We start from the raw sequence: 22,699 nt of genomic DNA, 5'->3' as shown, positions 1-22,699 counted from the left end.
AGGTTACATGCTATAGTACAGCAACAATATCATAAGCTTGTCGCATAAGGGTGTACTGATACACTAATTGTATGACATATTACAATACGCCTTTTTTTCCTAAAGACATAATTTTAGCCTAAACAGATGTACATATCTGTACATTGACACATTTTACCAATTCACTTGCTATAAAAATAAGGCAAAGCAGACTTTACAAGGTTCATAGATCAAACTTCAATGTCAAGCTCTGTAAATTTCATAACTTGACCTGATCTGAAGGCCCTCTACCATATAATCATTATCATCAGACTTTTGTTCCTCATTCTCTTTGTAAATGATTGGGATACGGAACATTGGTCTGAACTGGCATCTGCTCCTTTGCGATGTGGTTCCATGATTAGTGGTGACTTTGTATGACCTGTGTTGTTTGAGCATACTCTCGAAACCTTCACTGGTATCTAAATGTCTCTATTTGAGTTTCTGAACTCCCACTATGTACTTGTGACAGTTCTGTATAAGACCATAAGAAATGGGAACATAAATTAGGCTACTCAGTCCATCGAGTCTGCCCCGCCATTCAATCATGGCTGATAAGTTTCTCAACCCCATTCTCCTACTTTCTCAATCTAACCCTCAATCCCCTTGATACTCAAGAAATTAACTATCTCTGTCTTAAATATATTCAATGACCTGGCCTCCACAGCCTTCTGTAACAATGAATTTCATAGATTCACCACTCTCTGTCTGAAGAAGTTTCTCCTTGTCTCTGTTTTAAAATGTCTTCCTTTTACTCTAAGGCTGTGCCCTCGAGTCCTCATCTCTCCTATCAATGGAAACATCTTCCCAACATCTAGTTGTCCCGGCCATTCAGTATTCTGTATGTTTCAATTTGATCCACCCTCATTCTTCTAAACTTCATCGATTATAAACCCAGAGTCCTCAAACATTCCTCACATCTTAAGCTTTTCATTCCTGGGATCCTGGGACTGTCCTGGTGAATCTTCTTTCAAACACACTCCAGAGCCAGTATCCTTCCTGAGACATAGGGCCCAAAATACTCCAAATGTGGCCTGACCAGAGCGTTATAGAGCCTCAGAAGTACGGTACTGCTATTATATTCAAGTTCTCTCAAAATAAAGGCCATCATTGCGTTTGCCTGCGTAACCACAGACTCAACCTGCTAGTTTACCTTGAGAGAATCCTGGACTGGAACTCCTCAGTCTCTTTGCACTTCAGACTTCTGAATTTTTTCCGTATTTAGAAAGTAGTCCACGCCTTTATTCTTGAGAGTGTGTGGCTGAAAAAATCACAGCAGGTCAGGCAGCATCCGAGAAGCAGGAAAATCGATGTTTCAGGCTGGAACCCTTCATTACGGCTGTGCTTTTCCAGCAACACATTCTCAACTCTGATCTCCAGCATCTGCAGACCTCACTGTCTCCATGCCTTTATTCTTCCTACCAAAGTGCATGACCTCACACTTTCCCACATTGTACTCCATCTGCCACTTCTTTGCCAATCTTCCAACCCATCCCAATCCTTCTGCAACTTCCCCGTGTCTGATTGCTTGTCATGTGTCTCTTTTATTCTCCTCTGTCTTGGAAAAGGATGTCTTGTGTCTCAGAATGATCAGATGATCTGGTCGCTGGGCAAGGTCTTTTACACTTGCCTTCTGAGCATAGGCTGTGCTCATCACTTCACCAATGATATTGCGTGAAAATGCAGCCATGCAATGCAAAAATCTTGTTTTATTGCTCAACATGATTTGAAACTACGTATCTGGTTCTGCTCGGCTCTACCTGAGTGTGGATAGTGATGTGATGATGTAACATGGATCACTTGCCAATTAATACATCATCATTAAATGATTTGTCAGTAAACTGCGATCCATTGTCAGGCACTATCCGTTCAGGTGCACTGAATAAAAACTGAAAATAGTAGTCATCATCTCAGCAATGTTCACACTCATTATGTTGCTAAATTATTGAACAATGGGAAATTTGCAGAAGTAATCCATCACAAGGATGTCATTTTCACAAACACTGTGAATAATCTGTTGCTACCTTTGGCTGAGGAGTGGACAGTATATCATGTGATTATAGAGGGTCCCTCTGCTGCTGGGCTTGGTACTTTGGCATGTATTCATGAGTCATTGCAGGCCAGTACACAGATTCACATCTTATCTGTGCAGTTTGTTTATGCTCTTGTATAACATGGAAATGATACCTGAGCATGGAGCTTTCGGCATTGAGATCTGCTTGAAAATTACCTGTTGCAATCTCTGGCCAAAATAAATTAATCATCTCAGGTATTTAATATACTGCAAAAAAAAATTGACAAGTTGGCAGAGATAGGCGGTAGATGAGGTTTAATGTGGAAAAATGTGAGACGACACTCTTTGGAACAAAGAATATGGAGAGACTTTTAAAATAAAAGGCAATATTCTGAAAGTGAGGACTTCATATGCTGGAGTTCAGAGTCGAGAGTGTGCTGTATAAGGCCTTCCTGATGAAGGACCTATGCCCGAAACATCGATTCTCCTGCTCCTCGGATGCTACCTGACCAGCTGTGCTTTTCCAGCACCACACTCAATATATTCGGAAAGGTAAGCAAGAGCAGAGAGATCATGAGAGCATGAGATGAAAGCAGAATTAGGCCATTCAGCCCATTGAGTCTGCTGCACAATTTGATCATGGCTGATATGTTTCTCAACATCATTCTTCTGCCTTCTCCATGTAATCTTTGATTGCCTTACTAATCAAGAACCTATCTACCTCTGAATTAAATATTACTCAATGATTTTCTTCCACAGCCTCTGTAAGAATGAATTCCATCCATTCTCTGTTCTCTGGCTAATGATTTTCCTCCTCATCTCAATTCACTCTGAGGCTGTGCTCTTGGGTGTAATTCTGTCCTACTAGTGGAAATATCTTTGCTATATCCATACTATCCAGGTCTCAGTATTCTTAAGTTTCAGTGAGATCCCTCCTCAACCTTCTAAAATTGATTGAGTTCAGGCCCAGAGTCCTGAATTGTTTCTCATATGACAAGTTCTTTTTCCAGGGGTTATTCTTGTAAACATCCTTGGAGACTCTCCTAGGCCAGCACATCTTTCCTTAGATAAAGAGCAAAGAATTCTCACAATATTCTAAATATGGTCTGACTAGAGCCTTATACAGGCTCAGGAATGCATTCTGGGTGTGCATATGTATACGTGATTAAAGGTGGCAAGACTGCTATTAAAAATAGCATATAGTATTCTCGGCGTCATTAAGAGAGGTATAGAATAGAAGTTTCCTGATTGTTTCCTGATGAAGGGCTTTTGCCCGAAACGTCGATTTTCCTGCTCCTCAGATGCTGCCTGACCTGCTGTGCTTTTCCAGCACCACTCTAATCTTGACTCTAATCTCTAGCATCTGCAGTACCTACTTCTGCCTATAGAATAAAAGAGCAGAGAGTTACAGTAGAAACTCGATTAAGCGAACGTGATGGGCCGGCATTAATTTGTTCGGATAATCGATTATTCGGAAAATTGATTAAATGTCTTTCCTCTGGGGCTCAGAGTTTTAAAGTCTGCTCCCTATTCAGGAGACTGCAGCAATGCATAACATGCGAGCCCCCGCCCCAATACCACCCCACCCCCCATCCAACCCTGCCCTCCAACCCGGTCCAACACCGCCCCTGCCACCCAGCACAAAGCGCGCGAGCTCCGCCTCCCCAACCCCGCCCCCCCCCATCCAAACCCACCCCCCCCCCCCCTTAACTCGGTCCAACCCCGCTCCCGCCCCCCAGCACAAAGCACCCGAGCCCCCCCAACCTTGCTCCCCAACCCGGTCCAATCCCACCCTCCCCGCCCCCCAGCAGAAAGCACGCGAGCCCCGGCCCCTAACACAGCCCTCCACCACCACTACCCCATCCATCCCCCGGCCCATCTCCGGGGCATCCGGACTGTACACCAACACCAAAACTGCCGCTGTTGCATCTTTGTGGGGTAAGTCTCCAAATAGCGCACAGGCACACACACACCCACAAGCACACACACAACTTTTTACTTCAACTTTTTGACAGTTTCTATCTTTGCCCTGTACAGGACAATGTTGGAGAGATTATCTGGGGACAGGGGTGGGTGGATGGTGGTTGTTTAGGGTACACCCCTCTGTAGATCTCAAGGGAAAGTGTGGGGAGAGAGAGAGGGCGGGAGGTCAGCCATTTGGAGATGGTGTCTGTTTAATCACTAAACAAAAGACGTGATCACTGCTGGAAAAACATCTTGTATGTAATGTTTCTATCGGGACTTCAAAATCTCCTTTGGATAATCTGATTTTCGGATAATTGGTATTTGGATAATCGAGGTTCCCCTGTATACTGAATTTATGCGAGACACTGGTTAGATCTCAGCTGGAGTATTGTGTAGTTCTGAGCACTACTCTTTTGGGAAGGAGGAGATTGAACTGAACACTTGCAGAAAAAGTTCCAGAGATGAAATCCTTCAATTATGAGGATAGATTTGAGGAGTTAGGACTGTTTTTGTAGAAATGATTGAGGAGAGATTTGCTAGAAGTTTTCAGAACCGTGAAGGATCTGGACAAAGCAGACGGACTATTCCTTCTCATAAAAGGATTGAGATCCAGAAGATGTAATTTTAAAGAGTTTTGCAAATGAAGAAATTGTGAGGTGAAACAAGATTCTTTTTCACACATTGACTCGTTAGGTTTGGAATGCAGTGAGTGGAAGTGTGGTGAAGAGACTTCCTTGCAGGATACTGGGTGGGAGGAAGAGGAAAAGTGGTGAACACAGGTTCAATTGAATATTTAAAAAGGGGATTAGATATTTGCTCTTATTTAAATAACACACAAGGTTCGGGGAAAAGGAAAGTGTTTGGTATTGAGTCATAATGCTCTAAGAGCCAGTATGGCCTAATAAATCAAATAGTCTCCTTCTGAACCATAAAAAGAATCTGTGATTCTGTCAACTGTCCCTGGTCTTTTGCAGATATTGTTGCTGCTGAGATTTACATGTTGCCATTTGCAATGGTCACATTGACTCGAGCCAAAGCAACATATCAATGTTGGGAAGAGCTTTTTATTGTCAAGGGTGTACTTTCTGAAGAAAATCCTGGTCTTTGCATACCAGACATAGTCATCCTTAGCACAAACACGAAGAGTGCTGGAGAAACCCAGCAGATCTGGCAACATTTGTAGAGAGAAAAACAGAGCTAACATTTCAGGTCTGGATGGGCAACTGTTCCAAAACATTTTAAGTGCGAGCAGCAGCGAAGGTAGGACGAACTCGGAAGACTGCAGATAAGGTAAGGCAGTTTTTATTAAAATTACTTACGGGTAGCGGGCAGTGGTGTTTTTGTCTTTCACAGAAGGAGCGGGAGCAGCGGAGGAAGTGACGGGGACCAGAGGGGTGGCCGGGAAGGTAAGGAGTGAGTATAAATACTCACCCTTCGACGCCAACGGCCATTTTAAGTGCGAGCAGCAGCGGAGAAGGAGCGGGAGCAGTGGAGGAAGTGACGTGGACCGGAGGGGCAGCCGGGAAGGAAGGCAGTGACAATTATATCAGAAAGGTAGCTAAACCCGAGACTCTACTACTGTAGTGTCTCCCACCCGCCCTCCTTCTCTAACCTAGTTAATAAGTAGGAAGAGTGGGAGCGACGACCAAGGAACTGCCGGTAATATATCTGGGCAGTGGCTGAACCTGAGACACTACATGTGTTGTGTCTCCCAACCCCCCACCCCTTCCTCTAACCAAAAATAGGACTCTGGTTTGTTAAGGTAAGGATTTTCTATTTCTTTATCGATGAATGATTAAAAATGTACTTTTTATGGTTTATCTATTAATTGGTTTTTAGAAAAAGACTATAACAGAGAGGTATCAGAAAGTATTTTAACTCAAACCTATGCAAAGTAATAAAGTAATTAACTAAGCAGAGATGGCTGGGCAGGTGGTGTGCTGTAGCTGTATGATGTGGGAGCTGGCTGATCCCATTGTGAATGGCAGTGACCACATCTGCAGCAAGTGTTGGTTGCTGGAAGAACTCCAGCTCAGAGTTGATGATCTGGAATCTGAGCTTCAAACACTGCGACACATCCGGGAGGGGGAGAGTGACCTGGACGCTTTGTTTCAGGAGGCAGTCACAGCTGGGAGATTAAGTAATTCACATTCAGTTAGTGATCAGGGACATCAGAATGTGACTGTAAGTGAGGCAGGCAGGGGGAACTTGAGTTCAGGAGTGCAGGAGCCTCAGCCCTTGACCTTGTCCAACAGGTATGAGATTCTTGCTCCCTATACGGATGAGGAAAAGGGCTCTGGACAGGATGAGCCAGCTGACCACGGCACCATGGCGCAGAAGGCCATTCAAGAGGGGGGAGCTAATAGACAAGTAGTTGTTATAGAGGATTCTATAATTAGGGGGACAGATAGTATCCTATGCAAGCCAGATCGGGAGTCTCGCACGGTGTGTTGCCTACCCGGTGCCAGGGTGCGGGACATCTCCGATCGGCTTGAAAGGATATTGGAGCGGGAGGGGGAGGATCCAGTTGTTGTGGTCCATGTTGGGACGAACAACATAGACAAAGCTAGGGTGGAGGACCTGTTTGGGGATTATCAAGCACTAGGAAGGAAATTGAAGTACAGGTCCTCAAGGGTCATAATCTCCGGATTACTGCCTGAGCCACGTGCCAATTGGCATAGGGATAAGAAAATTAGGGAAGTAAACACATGGCTAAGGGATTGGTGTGGAAAAGAGGGATTCCATTTCATGGGGCATTGGCATCAGTTTTGGAACCGGGGGGATCTGTACCGTTGGGACGGTCTCCACCTGAACCGATCTGGTATCAATGTTCTAGCGAAGAGGGTAAATAGGGTGGTCAGTAGGACTTTAATTTTCTGAGTTGGGGGGAAGGGAAAGTGAAAGCGACAGGGAGTATGGAGTTAAATGGAAAGATAAGCAGGAGGATAGCATGTATGCAGGTGGATTTAACCTTGAGGCAGATTAGGAATGCAACAAAAAGGAAGGATAACTTAGGACATCTTATGACTTCCAATATCGCTAATGATAAGAATGTTAGTATTAAGGCACTTTACCTGAATGCTCGTAGCATTCGTTACAAAGGAGATGAACTAACAGCACAGATCATCGTGAATGATTATGATGTGGTAGGCATCACAGAGACATGGTTGCAGGGGGTTCAGGACTGGCAGTTAAACATCGAAAAGACAGGGAGGCGGACAGAGGGGGTGGGGTGGCCTTGTTAGTGAAGAACAACATTAAATCTATGGCACTGAATGACATAGGGTCGGATGATGTGGAGTCTGTGTGGGTGGAATTGAGGAACCACAAAGGCAAAAAAATCATAATGGGAGTTATGTACAGACCTCCGAACAGTAGTCAGGACCAGGGGCGCAACATGTACCGGGAAATAGAGAAGGCATGTCAGAAAGGCAAAGTCACGGTGTTCATGGGGGACTTCAATATGCAGGTGGACTGGGTAAATAATGTTGCCAGTAGATCCAAAGAAAGGGAATTCTTGGAATGCTTACAGGATGGTTTTTTGGAACAGCTTGTCATGGAGCCCACAAGGGAGCAGGCTATTTTGGACCGAGTGCTATGTAATGAACCAGACTTTATAAAAGATCTTAAAGTAAGGGAGCACTTAGGAAGCAGCGATCATAATATGGTAGAGTTCAGTCTGCAGTTTGAAAGAGAGAAGGCAAAATCGGATGTAATGGTGTTACAGTTAAACAAAGGTAATTATGAGGGCATGAGAGAGGAAATGACGAAAATCGACTGGAAGCAGAGCCTAGCAGGGAAGACAGTAGAACAAAAATGGCAGGAGTTTGTGGGTATAATTGAGGACACAGTACAGAGGTTCATCTCCAAGAAAAGAAAGATTATCCGAGGAGGGATTAGACAGCCATGGCTGACAAAGGAAGTCAGGAAATCTATCAAAGAAAAAGAGAGTTCCTATAAAGTGGCCAAGAGCACTGGGAAATCAGAAAATTGGGAAGGATACAAAAATAAACAGAGGATAACAAAGAGAGAAATAAGGAAGGAGAGGATCAAATATGAAGGTAGGCTAGCCAGTAATATTAGAAATGATAGTAAAAGTTTCTTTCAATACATAAGAAACAAACGACAGGCAAAAGTAGACATTGGGCCACTTCAAACTGATGCGGGAAGCCTAGTGATGGGAGATAAGGAAATAGCAGGAGAACTTAATAAGTACTTTGCGTCAGTCTTCACAGTGGAAGACATGAGTAATATCCCAACAATTAAAGGGAGTCAGGGGGTTGAGTTGAGTATGGTTGTCATTACAAAAGAGATAGTGCTAGAAAAGCTAAAAGGTCTTAAAATTGACAAATCTCCTGGCCCCCGTGGGCTATATCCTAGAGTTCTGAGGGAGGTGGCTGAGGAAATAGCAGAGGCGTTGGTTGAGATCTTTCAAAAGTCACTGGAGTCAGGGAAAGTCCCGGATGATTGGAAGATCGCTGTTGTAACCCCATTGTTCAAGAAAGGATCAAGACAAAAGATGGAAAATTATAGGCCAATTAGCCTAACTTCAGTTGTTGGTAAAATTCTAGAATCCATCGTTAAGGATGAGGTTTCTAAATTCTTGGAAGAGCAGGGTTGGATTAGAACAAGTCAACATGGATTTAGTAAGGGGAACTCGTGCCTGACAAACCTGTTAGAATTCTTTGAAGAGGTGACAAGTATGTTATACCAGGGAAACCCAGTGGATGTGGTCTATCTCGACTTCCAAAATGCCTTTGATAAGGTGGCACACGGGAGGCTGCTGAGTAAGGTGAGGGCCCATGGTGTTCGAGGTGAGCTACTGGTATGGATTGAGGATTCTGGATCAGTGGTGCTGGAAGAGAATTAGTGACGACTGACTTGACACTGACATTTTTTACAAACCCACCGACTCCCACAGCTACCTGGATTACACCTCTTCCCATCCTATCTCTTGCAAAAATGCCATCCCGTATTCCCAATTCCTCCGCCTCCGCCGTATTTGCTCCCAGGAGGACCAGTTCCACCATAGAACACACCAGATGGCCTCCTTCTTTAGAGACCGCAATTTCCATTCCCACGTGCTTAAAGATGCCCTCCAAAGCATCTCGTCCACATCCCGCACTTCCGCCCTCAGACCCCACCCCTCCAACCGTAACAAGGACAGAACGCCCCTGGTGCTCACCTTCCACTCTACAAACCTCCGCATAAACCAAATCATCTGCCGACATTTCCGCCACCTCCAAAAAGACCCCACCACCAGGGATATATTTCCCTCCCCACCCCTTTCCGCCTTCCGCAAAGACCGTTCCCTCCGTGACTACCTGGTCAGGTCCACACCCCCCTACAAACCACCCTCCCATCCTGGCACTTTCCTCTGCCACCACAGGAACTGTAAAACCTGTGCCCACACCTCCTCCCTCACCTCTATCCAAGGCCCTAAAGGAGCCTTCCACATCCATCAAAATTTTACCTGCACATCCACTAATATCATTTATTGTATCCGTTGCTCCCAATGCGGTCTCCTCTACATTGGGGAGACTGGACACCTCCTAGCAGAGCGCTTTAGGGAACATCTCTGAGACACCCGCACCAATCCAACAAACCGCCCCGTTGCCCAACATTTCAACTCCCCCTCCCACTCTGCCGAGGACATGGAGGTCCTGGGCCTCCTTCACCGCCGCTCCCTCACCACCAGATGCCTGGAGGAAGAACGCCTCATCTTCCGCCTCGGAACACTTCAACTGCAGGGCATCAATGTGGACTTCAACAGCTTCCTCATTTCCCCTTCCCCCACCTCATCCTAGTTTCAAACTTCCAGCTCCGCACTGTCCCCTTGACTTGCCCGGACTTGTCCGACCTGCCTAGCTCCTTTTCCACCTATCCACTCCACCCTCTCCTCCCTGACCTATCACCTTCATCTCCTCCCCCACTCACCCATTGTACTCTATGCTACTCTCTCCCCACCCCCACCCTCCCCTAGCTTATCTCTCCACGCTTCAGGCTCTCTGCCTTTATTCCTGATGAAGGGCTTTTGCCCGAAACGTCGATTTTGCTGCTCGTCAGATGCTGCCTGAATTGCTGTGCTCTTCCAGCACCACTGATCCAGAATCTGGTTTCCAGCATCTGCAGTTATTCTTTTTACCTCATGGATTGAGGATTGGCTGTCTGACAGAAGGCAGAGAGTTGGGATAAGAGGTTATTTTTCAGAATGGCAGCCGGTGACAAGCGATGTCCCACAGGGTTCAGTGTTGGGGCTGCAGCTGTTCTCGTTATACATTAATGATCTGGATGAAGGGACTGGGGCATTCTAGCAAAGTTTGCCAATGATACAAAGATAGGTGGACAGGCAGGTAGTACTGAGGAAGTGGGGAGGCTGCAGTTTGGGAGAGTGGTCCAGGAAATGGCTGATGAAGTTCAATGTGAGCAAATGCGAGGTCTTGCACTTTGGAAAAAAGAATACAAGCATGGACTACTTTCTAAACGGTGAGAAAATTCATAAAGCCAAAGTACAAAGGGATCTGGGAGTGCTAGTCGAGGATTCTCTAAAGGTAAACATGCAGGTTGAATCCGTAATTAAGAAAGCGAATGAAATGTTGTCATTTATCTCAAGAGGGTTGGAATATAAAAGCAGCGATGTGCTACTGAGACTTTATAAAGCTCTGGTTAGGCCTCATTTGGAGTACTGTGTCCAGTTTTGGGCCCCACAACTCAGGAGGGACATACTGGCACTGGAGCGTGTCCAGCGGAGATTCACACGGATGATCCCTGGAATGGTAGGTCTAACATACGAGGAATGGCTGAGGATTGTACTCATTGGAGTTTAGAAGGTTAAGAGGAGATCTAAAAGAAACTTACAAGATAATACATGGCTTGGAAAGGGTGGACGCTAAGAAATGGTTTCCGTTAGGCGGGGAGACTAGGACCCGTGGGCACAGCCTTAAAATTAGAGGGGGTCAATTCAGAACAGAAATGCGGAGACATTTCTTCAGCCAGAGAGTGGTGGGCCTGTGGAATTCATTGCCGTGGAGTGCAGTGGAGGCCGGGACGCTAAATGTCTTCAAGGCAGAGATTGATAAATTCTTGATGTCACAAGGAATTAGGGCTACGAGGAGAATGTGGGTAAGTGGAGTTGAAATGCCCATCAGCCATGATTAAATGGCGGAGTGGACTCGATGGGCCGAATGGCCTTACTTCCACTCCTATGTCTTTTGGTCAAAAAAACTGTTCTGAAGAAATGTCATGCTGGTCTCAAAATATTAACTCTGTTTCTTTCTCCACAGACACTGACAGACCTGTTTTTCCCTACATTTTCTGTGTTTGTTTCAGATTTGCAGCATCCACAGTGTTTTGCTTTTATTCAGATATGCTTTGTCATTTAATTGCCTTATCCCTCACAGGAACACGTTAGATTTCAGGAATATAAGCTTCAAATTCATGTCCACATTTCCTCATAATCTCCAAGAGTCTTTGAATTCAATGGAAATAAAATTTGAGCAAGATGTTTCACAGATCGCTGGTATGATATCCTCGGTTACACATTATCGACCAAAGTCGAATATTGACAGTAACAAGTGGCCAACCTAGTAATAACTGGTCTTCAGTTTCTTCATTTGATCTTTTTAAAGCATCTATTGTGATTATTGAGCTAAAGCAGCTGCAAGAAACAAGAGGACTGTGATTGTGTCTGTGTGTTTGCAAGCTAATTGTGTAAAGTACAGTCTATTATTGAATTACAGACAATTTAAAACAATATACATTAAACATTAAAATACAATGAATTTAAGACAAAAGTGAATTACCATTCAATTACCAAAGTCTAATAACTAGCAGGTGTATGATAGATGAGCACCATTGTGATTAAGCTAAACTTAACTCTTTAAACCATGTTGAGTCTACAGGTTTATAAAGTGTTGAATTGAAAGCTGAGATGCTGCTCTCTGAATTCCCAATGAGCTGCATTCAAACAGTATAAGAGGTTGAGGTCAGCATACATACAGCTGGATAATTAAAATGACAAATGAAAACAGAACTTGTGGAAAAGCTCAGCAGGTCTGGCAGCAACTGTGAAGAGAAGTTAGAGTTACTGTTTCAGTCCGGTTACCCTTCCTCAGAACTGGTGGTAACTAGGAAACAGAAGATAGGGTAGGGGGAGAGGGTAAGGAGTAAATGATAGGCGGGGATAGAGCCTAAAGAGAAAGAAGAACAGTTTGACAGACAAAGGAATGGATAATGATCTGGCTGGGTGGATGAATAGCTGTTAATGGGAACTGTTAGTGGCTAACAATAGGTTGTATGTCATGGCAGACTATTTAATAGCAAGACCTGATGTGTGGGTAGGGAGAGATCAGGGTCTGAAATTATTGAGTCCACAGGGCTGCAAGGTCCCAAGGCAGATAATGCGATGCTGTTCTTCCAGCTTGCGCTAAGCTTCACTGGAAGACTACAGCAAACCTGAGACAGAGATGTTGCCCAGAAAACAGGATGGTGTATTAGATTACCTACAGTGTGGAAACAGGCCCCTCAGCCCAACAAGTCCACACAGTCCCATTCCCCTACACCTAATACTGCAGGTAATTTAGCATGGCCAATTCACCTAAACTGCACATTTTTAGACTCTGGGAGGAAACTGGAGTACCTGGAGGAAACCCACGTAGAATGTGCAAACTCCACACAGACAGTTGCCCAAGGCGGGAATTGAACCCGTGTCTCTGGCGCTGTGAGGTAGCAGTGCTAACCACTGAGCCACCGTGCCACCCTAATTAAACTGGCAGGCAACCGGAAGCTCAAGATCATTTTTTTTGAGGGCAGAATGTAGATGTTCTGCAAAGTGATCACTCAGTCTACAATATGTTTTCCCAACATAGAGGATGTCATGGCCCGAGGCATGGTACATTGGCAAGACCAAGCAGACACTATGACAATGGATGAATGGACACCACGCAACAATCACCAGACAGGTGACCCTCCCAGTCAGGAAACACTTCAGTGGTCAGGGACATTTGACCACGGATCTTCAGGTGGCCGTCCTCCAGGGCAGACTTTGGGATACGCAACGATGCAAAGTGGCTGAGCAGAGGCTCATAGCCAAGTTCAGTACCCATGAGAATGGCCTCAACTGGGAGCTTGGATTCCTGCCACACCACACGTGACTCCACTACACTAAACATCCTCTCTCTCTCTCTCTCTCTCTCTCTCTTTCTCCACCCCCCCCTCCCCACATGCAATCTAGGTTTGTTCAATATATCATTTCAGATGCATGACACTGAGATCTTTTGCTATAAATTCAGTGTCTTATGTTGCAACTCTACAGCTACCTAATAAAGGAGCAGCACTGTAAAAGCTAGTGCTTCCAAATAAACCTGTTGGACTATAACCTGATGTTATGTGATTTTTAACAATGTAGAGGAATCTTCATTGTGAGCAGTGAATGAAGTAGACTAGATGAAGTGAAGTTCAGGTAAAGTGCTGCTTCACCTGGGAGGTGTGTTTGGGTCCTTGAATACTGAGGAGGAAGAAGGTAAATGGGCAGGTGTTACACCTTTGGGAGGTTGCAGGGAAGGGAGGCTGAAGGGAGAGGTGCTGGGAGTGAAAGAAGAATGGGCGAGAGTATCCCAGAGAAAACAGCCTGTGGAAGGCTGACAAGGGAGGTGAGGGGAATATGTGTCTGGTGGTGGCATCTCACTGGAGTTGGCAGAAATGGCAGCTGGTAGTCTTCTGGATGTGGATGCTGGTGGGATAGTAGGTAAGGACAAGGAGGACCTTATCACAGATACGGCAGAAAAGGTGGGGTGCGGTGTTGAGGGCTGAAGTGCCTATATATTGGTTGCTCTTGTCCTTCTGCATGGAAGTGGTCAGGGTTTGGAAGGTGACGCCTGAGGAACTTTGATGAATTTGAACTTGCAGATAGTACACACCGCTGCTACTGAGGGTTTGGATGTGGTGCCAACGAAGTGGTGTGCTTTGCTCTGGATGATATTGAACTTCTTAAGTGTAGTTGCAGCTGCACCCATCCAGTCAAGTGGGGAATATTCCATTACACTCCTGACTTGTGCCTTGTATATGGACATTCTTTGAGGAGTCAAGAGGTGAGTTTCTTGCTGCAGTATTCTGAGTCTCTGACCTTGTCTTGTAGCCACTGTTTGTTGATGGGTCCAGCTGAGTTTCTGATCAATGGTAACCCAAGGATGTTAATAGTGAAAGATTCTGTGATGGCAATACCATTGAATGTCAAGTAGTGGTACTTAGATTGCCTCTTATTAGGGGTGGTCATAGCCTGGCATCTGTGTGGCATGAATGTTACTTGCCACTTGTCAGCCCAAACCTATTGTACAGATTCTTGCATTTGAGCATGGACTGCTTCAGTACCTGAGGAGTCGTGAATGGTGCTGAACGTTGTGTAATCATCGGTGAACATCCCCACTTCTGACTTTATGATGGAGGGAAGGTCATTGATGAAGCAGCTGAAGATAGTTTTGCCTAGGACTCTACCCTGAGGAGCTCCTGTAGAGATGTCCTGGAGCTAAGATGACTGATCTCCCAACCACCATGGCCATCTTTCTATGTACCAGGTATGACTCCAACCAGCAAAGAGTTTGCCCCCGATACCATTATTCCAGTTTTCTTAGGGCTCCTAGGTGCCACACTCGGTTGAATATAGCCTTGATGTCAAAGGCTTTCAGTCTCACCTCACCTCAAGTCGTGAATAACTAAATAAAGCCGCTTAGAATCTTCTTTTATGTTACTGGCTAGCTTATCCTCATATTACATCTTTACCGCCCTTTCCCGCCCCACTTTTTGCTTTTTTAGTTTTCCTCTGCTGGTTTTTGAAAGCTACCCAATCCTCTGAACTTCTCACTAATTTTCACCATATTGTATGCTTTTTCTTTTGCTTTTATGCTGTCTGCGACTTCTGTTCTCAGCCATAGTTACCTCATCCTACCATTAGTATGTTTCTTCTTTCTTGGGATGAATTTCTGCTGTGCCTCCTGAATTACTCCCCAGAAATTCCTGCCACTGCTGCTCTATTACCTTCCCTGCCAGGTTCTCTTTCCAGTCAACTCTGACCAGCTCCTTCTGTGTAGTTACCTTTATTCACTTGCAATACTGTTACAGCTGATTCCAGCTTCTGCCTCTCAAACTGTCGGGTGAATTTTATCATATTATGGTCACTGGTCTGTCAGGGTTCTTTCACCTTAAGTTCCCGTATGAAGTTTGCCTCATGACACACCATCAGAATTGCATGTTCCCTAATGGACTGTGTCACAAGCTGCTCCAAAAAAACCTCGTGGACTTTCCACAAATTCCTTTTCTTGACATCCGCTACCAATTTGATTTTCCCAGTCCACCTGCTGCAGTCGCCCATGATTATTGTGATAGTGCCTTTCTTAAATGCTTTTCTACCTCCTGACTTACTTAATTTCTCACATGCTGACCATGACTGGGAGGCCTGAACAGAACCCCCATCAGAATCTTTTTACTTTTATGGTCCTTAAATCCACCCCACAGATTCGATACCTGACTCTGTACCACTTCTTGCGGTTGACTTAATTTCATTTCTCGGTCGAAAAATGTGGTTCTGGAAAAGCACAGCCAGTCAGGCAGCATCCAAGGAGCAGGAGAGTTGACGTTTTGAGCATAAGCTCTTCATCAGAAATAATTTCATTTCTTACAGATAAGGAAATCCTACTTCCTCTATCCATCTGCCTGACCTTTAGATGTGTATCTTTGGATCTTCTGTTCCCAGCCCAGATCACCTTGCAGCCACATCTCTGTGATGCGTACAACTTCATGTCAATCTGCACTACAAGTTCATTAACCATTTTGAACACCGAATGCATTTCATTACAATACCCTCAGACATGTGGCACAAGTAACAAACCAGAGATAACAACTCTGTTTGTTCTAGCTCTAAGCTTCCATCCTAGCTTCCTGAATTTCTGTCTTAGATCCCCACCTTTCTTCCTACCTATGTCATTGGTGCCTATGTGGACCATAACTTGGGGCTGCTACCCCTCCCCCTCAAGGATATTGAAAACACGATCAGAGACATCAAGAACCCTGGCACCTGGGAGGCAGCACTCCAATCATGAGTCTCTCTCATTCTCACAGAACCTCCTATACATTCCTCTAACTATGGAGTCTCCACTGACTAAAGCTCTACTCCTCTTCCCCCTTCTCCTCTGAGCTTCAGGGATATACTCTGTGCCAGAGACCTGCGTCCCATTGCTTACCCTTGGTAAGTTGTGCCCCCCAACAGTATCCAAAAAGGTATAATTGTTGTTGAAGGAAACCACCATAGGCGATCCCTGCAATGCCTGCCGATTCCCTTTCCTACCCCTGATGGTAACCCATCTACCTTCTTGACTATAATTACCTTCCTGTAACTCCTCTCAATAACCCCCTCCGCCTCCTGAATGATCCGAAGTTCATCCAGCCCCAGCTCCAGTTGCCAAACACGGTTCTCGAGGAGCTGGAATTGGGTACACTTCCCACAAATGAAGTCAGCAGGGACACTAGAGGTGATCCCTCCAGCCCGGCACCGCCTTCCTGACCTGCAGTCTTCTTCTTGACTTCTCCGCCTCCATCCTACTCCGACCTATCACCCTCACCTTGACCTCTTTCCACCTATCACATTTCCAACGCCCCTCCTCCAAGTCCCTCCTCCCTACCTTTTATCTTCTCCTGCTGAACACTCTCTGCTCATTCCTGAAGAAGGGCCTGTGCCCGAAACGTCGAATCTCCTGTTCCCTGGATGCTGCCTGACCTGCTGTGCTGTTCCAGCAATAAAGTTTCAACTTTGATCTCCAGCATCTGCAGACCTCACTTTCTCCTCGACACTAGAGGTGACCCTTTCCTCCCACATACTGCAGGAGGAACATTCACCTACCCTAACCTTCTTTCCCACTATTCTAAATTCTCAAGTATACTGCTGGCAAAAAAAAACAAATAAAACACGAATAGAAGCACTTGTCACCTTACCAACCGACGCGCAGAATTATTTGTGGATAGAGGAAGAGGATGGGTGGGAGACACTACCTGAGTAGTGTTTCAGGTAAAGCAGCCGCCCAAATACGTGACATTGTGGCCTCTCCGGGTGCATCCAGGAACTGAAGAAAAACCAGAACTAAAAGAAATTTAAACTGTTTCCTCATGTATCCCGGCAGGCTCCGCTGCTCCTTGGAGACCTCGTGACCTCTCGGACTACATCCAGAAGCATATTTTATGCAACTGAGCCCATCCTCTGACTAAAGCCCTACCTACAGTCCTAGATTGAATCAGAGAATTTTACAGGTCAAAAGGAGGCCACTTGACCTACCACGTCTGTACTGGCTCCCAAAAGAACTACCCACCAAACCTATTTTCTCGCACTGTTTATAAGGCCCTCGATCTTCATTGCTTTCAAATTGAAATCCAGCTGTCCTTTCAAACCTCCTATGGGATCCGCCTCCACCATTCTCCCAGATAACACATTCCTAGTCCTAACAACTCTCGGACTAAAGAAAATGCTTCTCATCTCACTCCTTACTCTCTTGCTGACTATGTTGAAATTGGAAACAGAATATCATTCTTTACCCTGTCAAAATCATTCATAATTTTGATCACCTCAGAAAGGTCATCTCTTAATCTTCTCTGCTCTCTAACACCTTTCCTTGTATCTAAAATTCCTCATTTCTGGAATCATTCTAATAAATCTTGCATGAGATTCATATTATATGATTTATGAAAGTTATGTGAGGTCAGTGGAAGTGAAGGCTGTATTTGGTTGAAAAAGTCCACAAAGTAATCTGTCCAGTGGGGATGAGCAGCCTCTCAATTTTTGCTGTTGTTTTTAGCTCTGGGTGGAGTTATTCCAGGATGCTCAGATCATGGATGGCCTCCATTGCACTGAAGAAGCTGCATGCATTGAAGTTTTTGGTGAGCTGCTGAGCAAATTTGAGGGATATTCATGGGAAATAGAAACCTGGGTACAGGGAGACAGTTAGCATTGTTATCAAAGATGGCCTTAGTACAGTGGTCAGTGATGACATTAGTCCAGGAAGTCAGGATGTAGTTTAAGCAGAAATGAGGAATAGTAGGGGAAGGAAGCTGCTGGTATAGTTGATCTACAGAAACCCTAACGGTCACTCCAGCACAGGATGAGATATGCAGGGAGATATCTTGGGTGCTTGTGTTTAGGTGACAGTGACAATCATGGGTGATTGTAATGTACATATAATCTGGATAAGTCAGATTGTTAATTATAGCTTGGATGAAGAATTCATAGAATATTTTTAAAATAGTTTCTTGGTGTATCACGTTCTGGAACCAACCAGAGAGTATGTTATGTTGGCACTTTGTAAACCTGTGAACTCATTCACAATCTCACATTAAAGGTACCTTGATATCTATCAGGGAAAAGGTATTGGAATTGAGCATTCAGGAAGCTATGGTTGTGTACTTAGAAAACCTCAAGGTAATTGGGGAGTATTTTATGAAAGGGAAATCATGGTTAACCAATTTAGCAGAGTTATTTAAGGTAATAATATGTGCTGTGAGTAAATGGGGAAACATTGATGCCCAACACTTTGATTTCCAGATAGCATCTCTTAAGGTGCCAATTACAGTGTTATTGAGCAAAGTAAAAGCATATGATGTAGTTGATAATATGATAACATGGATAGAAATTTGGCTGACTGGAAGAGTGTAGTATAAATGGGTCTTTGGCTGATTGGCAAGGTGTGACGAGTGAAGGCCCCCGAGGTCTTTGCTGAGGCCTTAGCCTTTTACAATAGGCTTTTAAAACATAGATGATGGGAGTGAAGGCACGGCAATTCAACTTACAGGTCACCGAAAGGTAGGAAGGAAAATATCTTGTGAATAAGACATCAGGAAATTGCAGACTATTATAGACAGTGTAGTGGTGAGATCTGGCAGGTAGAGCATAATGGGAAAAAGGAGAGCATTACTTCAAAATGGAACAACTGCAGAATTCCAAGGCATTGAGGGATCGAGGTCTAGGTGTTTTTGTGCATTACTCTCAAATATTAGCACACAGTTATAGCAAGCAATTAAGAAAGCTAGAGTAAGGCTCTTCTTTTTAGGAGAAGAATTAAACAATGTTGTGCTTCCATTATACAAGGCATTGGCGAGACCACATCTTAAATATTGTGTGCAGTTCTAGTCTCCTTATTTTAGGAATGATGTATGTGCATTGGAGACAATTCAAAGGAGGTTTCATGGAATGGGTGGGTTGCCTTATGACAGGCTAGGCTTGTTTACACTGAAGAGTGAGGGTTGACATGATTGAAGTCTATAACATCTTGAATAATCTTAGCAATTGCAGAATTATGGAAATCATATGGCACAAGAGGAGGCTATTTGTCCCATTGTGCCTGCTCCAGCCTGTTAAACCAGCATCATGACTTTGTGCCAACGTCCTGTTTTTTTTCCAGAGCTCTTGCACATTATTATTATCCAAATCATCATCAAATGACCTCTAGAGTGCCTCATTTTAACCTGCCTCCATCACACATCCAGGCAGTGTCATTCCGTATTTTAATACATGCTTCGTGGCAAAGTTTTTCCTAATGTCACTCTTACTACTTTATGGAAATCACTTTAAATCTGTGCCCTCTTGTTCTTGTTACTTTTATGAGTTGAAACAATTCCTCACTTTCTATGGGGAGGCCATGGAATCATGGTATTGTCACTGGAGTTGTTATCCACACTCCCCCCACACAAAAAAAAACAAGGTTAATATTTTGGGGAACAAAAATAGAAACAGTTGGAAAATCTCAGCAGGTCTGGCAGTATCTGTGGAAAAAAGTCCGAGTTAACATTTCGGGTCCAGGGACCCTTCTTCAGAACCTTTTATATTTTGGGGCTGAGAGATTGCACCCCATTATGGCAGAGGGTCAAATTTGAATGAAAGAAATCTGGAATTAAAAGCCGTCCTAATAGTGATAATATGACCATTGTCATAAAGAAAAAAAAGTCTGATTCACTAATGTCCTTTAAGGAAGGAAATGTGTTATCCCTTCCTGGTCTAGCCCACTTTTGATCTCAGATTGACTACTAACTGCCATCTGAAATGGCCTGAACAAACTAGTCACTTCAAGGACAATTTGGGATGTGCAATAAATACTGCCCAGTCATCAACACATAAATTCCACAAGCAAGTAGTAATCTTCTGTCCAGTCCACTCATGAATCTGAAAATTTCCATCAGATCTCATTTTAGCCTTCTTCTGTCCCAGGAGGACAGTCCTGATTTCTTCAATCTATCCTCAAGATATTAAATCAGTCCATGTCCAATTGCAACTAGAATTCCATTATCTTGGCTTGGGTTCAAAAGGAGCAAGTGAAATTAAAATCACACAGCACGAGGTTGTAGTCTAACAGGTTTATTTGGAAGCACTAGCCTTCGGAGCACTGCTCCTTCATCAGATGGTTGATAACCACCTGATAAAGGAACAGCGGTCCGGAAGCTAGTGCTTCCAAATAAACCTGTTAGACTACAACCTCGTGCTGTGTGATTTTTAACTTTGTACACCCCAGTCCAACACCGGCGTCTTCAAATCGCAAATAAAATTAACAGCACAAGTGCCAAACAATAACCATCCCCCAAAAAGGCAATCTAACCATCACCTCTTCACATTCAATGCCATAACCATCACTCAATGCCTCATTATCAATAACCTGAGTGTTAACATTGACCAGAAGCAGAACTGGACTATCCTATAAGGACAGTGGCTGCAAGAGCTGATCAGAGGCTAGGAATCATGCAGCTAGCAATTCACCTCCTAACTCCACAAAGCCTGTCTACCACTTATCAGGGGTGTGATAAAATGCCCCCACCTCCTTTGACAAGAGCAGCTCCAATAACTCTTAAAAAAAACTTGACACCATCCAGGATAAACTGACCTCTTGACTGGCAACACATTCACAAACACTCAGACTGTCTCCAGTGATTCTCAGTGGCAGCAGTGTTTACTATGTGTATATAAAATGACCTACCAAGACCCCTTAGACAGTACCTTCCAAATCCACAACTATTACCTTCCAGAAGGACAAGGGCAGCAGAAACATGGTAACACTATGAAATGTAGGCTCTTGTCCAAGCCATTCTTCCATCCAGACTTGGAAATATATCACTATTCCTTGAGTGTCAGTGGGTCAAAGTCTGATTATTCTCTCGCTAATGGTTTTGTGGATGTACAACAGTTCAAAAAGACATGGGATTTCTTACTGGCATCGAGGAATAGGTAATTAATGCTGGTCCACCCGATGGTGTCCATATCTTGTAAATAAATGAAAATCAATTTAAAAAAAGATTTGTACATTGATACATGGAATCAATGGGTTGTCTTATGATGATTGGTTTGATAAGCTGGACTAGTTTCCACTGGAGTTTGGAAAAATAAAGGGTGATTTCACTAGAATGTGTGAGATCTTAAAAGGTCTTAAATAAGGAGAAATGGATAGCATGTTTCCTCTTGTGAGTCATCCAGAACTAGGGGGGCATGGCCTTAAAGTTAGAGGTCAACCTTGAGAAGAAGGGTTACTGGACCCAAAACATTAACTCTGATTTCTCTCCACAGATGCTGTCAGACCTTTTGAGTTTCGCCAGCAATTTCTGTTTTTGTTTTTGTTTCTGTTTTCCAGCATCCATAGGTCTTTTAGTTTTTTTTGTTTAATGAGGAGATTATGTTTTTTTCAGAACATTTTTTCTGCACACTGTTGGAACTCTCTGTTTTAGATGGTAGAGTACTTTTAAGACCAAGGTAGGTAGATACTTGTCAGGCAGGGGAATAGATGAGAATGTAGGATTTGAAATCAGCAGATCAGCTGTGAGTTTAGCTTTTAGAGCAGCATGGTGGCTCAATGGTTAGCACTGCTACCTCACAGCACTAGAGACCTGGGTTTGATTCCCGCCTCAAGTGCGAAGCTTGCACATTCTCCACGTGTCTGTGTTGGTGTGCTCCAGTTTCCTCCCACAATCAAGAGATGTGCATGTCAGGTGAACTGGCCATGCTAAATTGCCCATGGTAATAGGTGCATTAGTCAGGGGTAAATATAGGCTAGGGGAATGGGTTTGGGTGGGTTACTCTTTGGAGGGTTGGTGTGGACTTGTTGGGCCAAAGGGCCTGTTTCCATACTATAGGGAATCTAACCTTAGTGAGCTAAATTGTCCATTTCTGCTCTTATTTTGATTGTATATTCATTTGAAAATCTTAAACCTTTACTACATTGGTGACATGGGACATGGCTTGCTGCCCTGCCACTTGTCAAGCAATATTTAGACAACTGAACTTGTACCAGGTAAGCCCTTACTTCATGTAGTGCCTATAAGCATCCCCTTTCGTTCAATAATGCCCTAATGAAATAAACCTTGGCAATCACACATCCTGATCTATGTACCCTTCACCTTACCCTAGGAATGGCTGACTCATTTAGAAGCCAAGAGTTCCCTGAGATAACACTGAGAACTGAGGGCAATACCTCCACTGATGGGGGAACATCTCGAAGCATAGAGTCTGAATGAGCCATCCCATCTGCACTTTCCTCTTGACCTTTGATAAAAAGACCAACAAAACATGCAAACCCTTTAATCACAGAAAATCTATAAGAACTCAGACCAGAAACCCCTGTAATTCCTTCTTGCTTTCAGATTAAAAACAGCAGGTTTATATTCTAATCATTTAACTGAAAAAGTCCTCTG

The sequence above is a fragment of the Chiloscyllium plagiosum genome, unplaced genomic scaffold (assembly GCF_037043375.1).
Source record: "Chiloscyllium plagiosum isolate Xiang-an unplaced genomic scaffold, Cpla_swu_hap1 HiC_scaffold_1, whole genome shotgun sequence".
Lineage (NCBI taxonomy): Eukaryota > Metazoa > Chordata > Chondrichthyes > Orectolobiformes > Hemiscylliidae > Chiloscyllium > Chiloscyllium plagiosum.
This window is presented reverse-complemented; position numbering follows the sequence as displayed.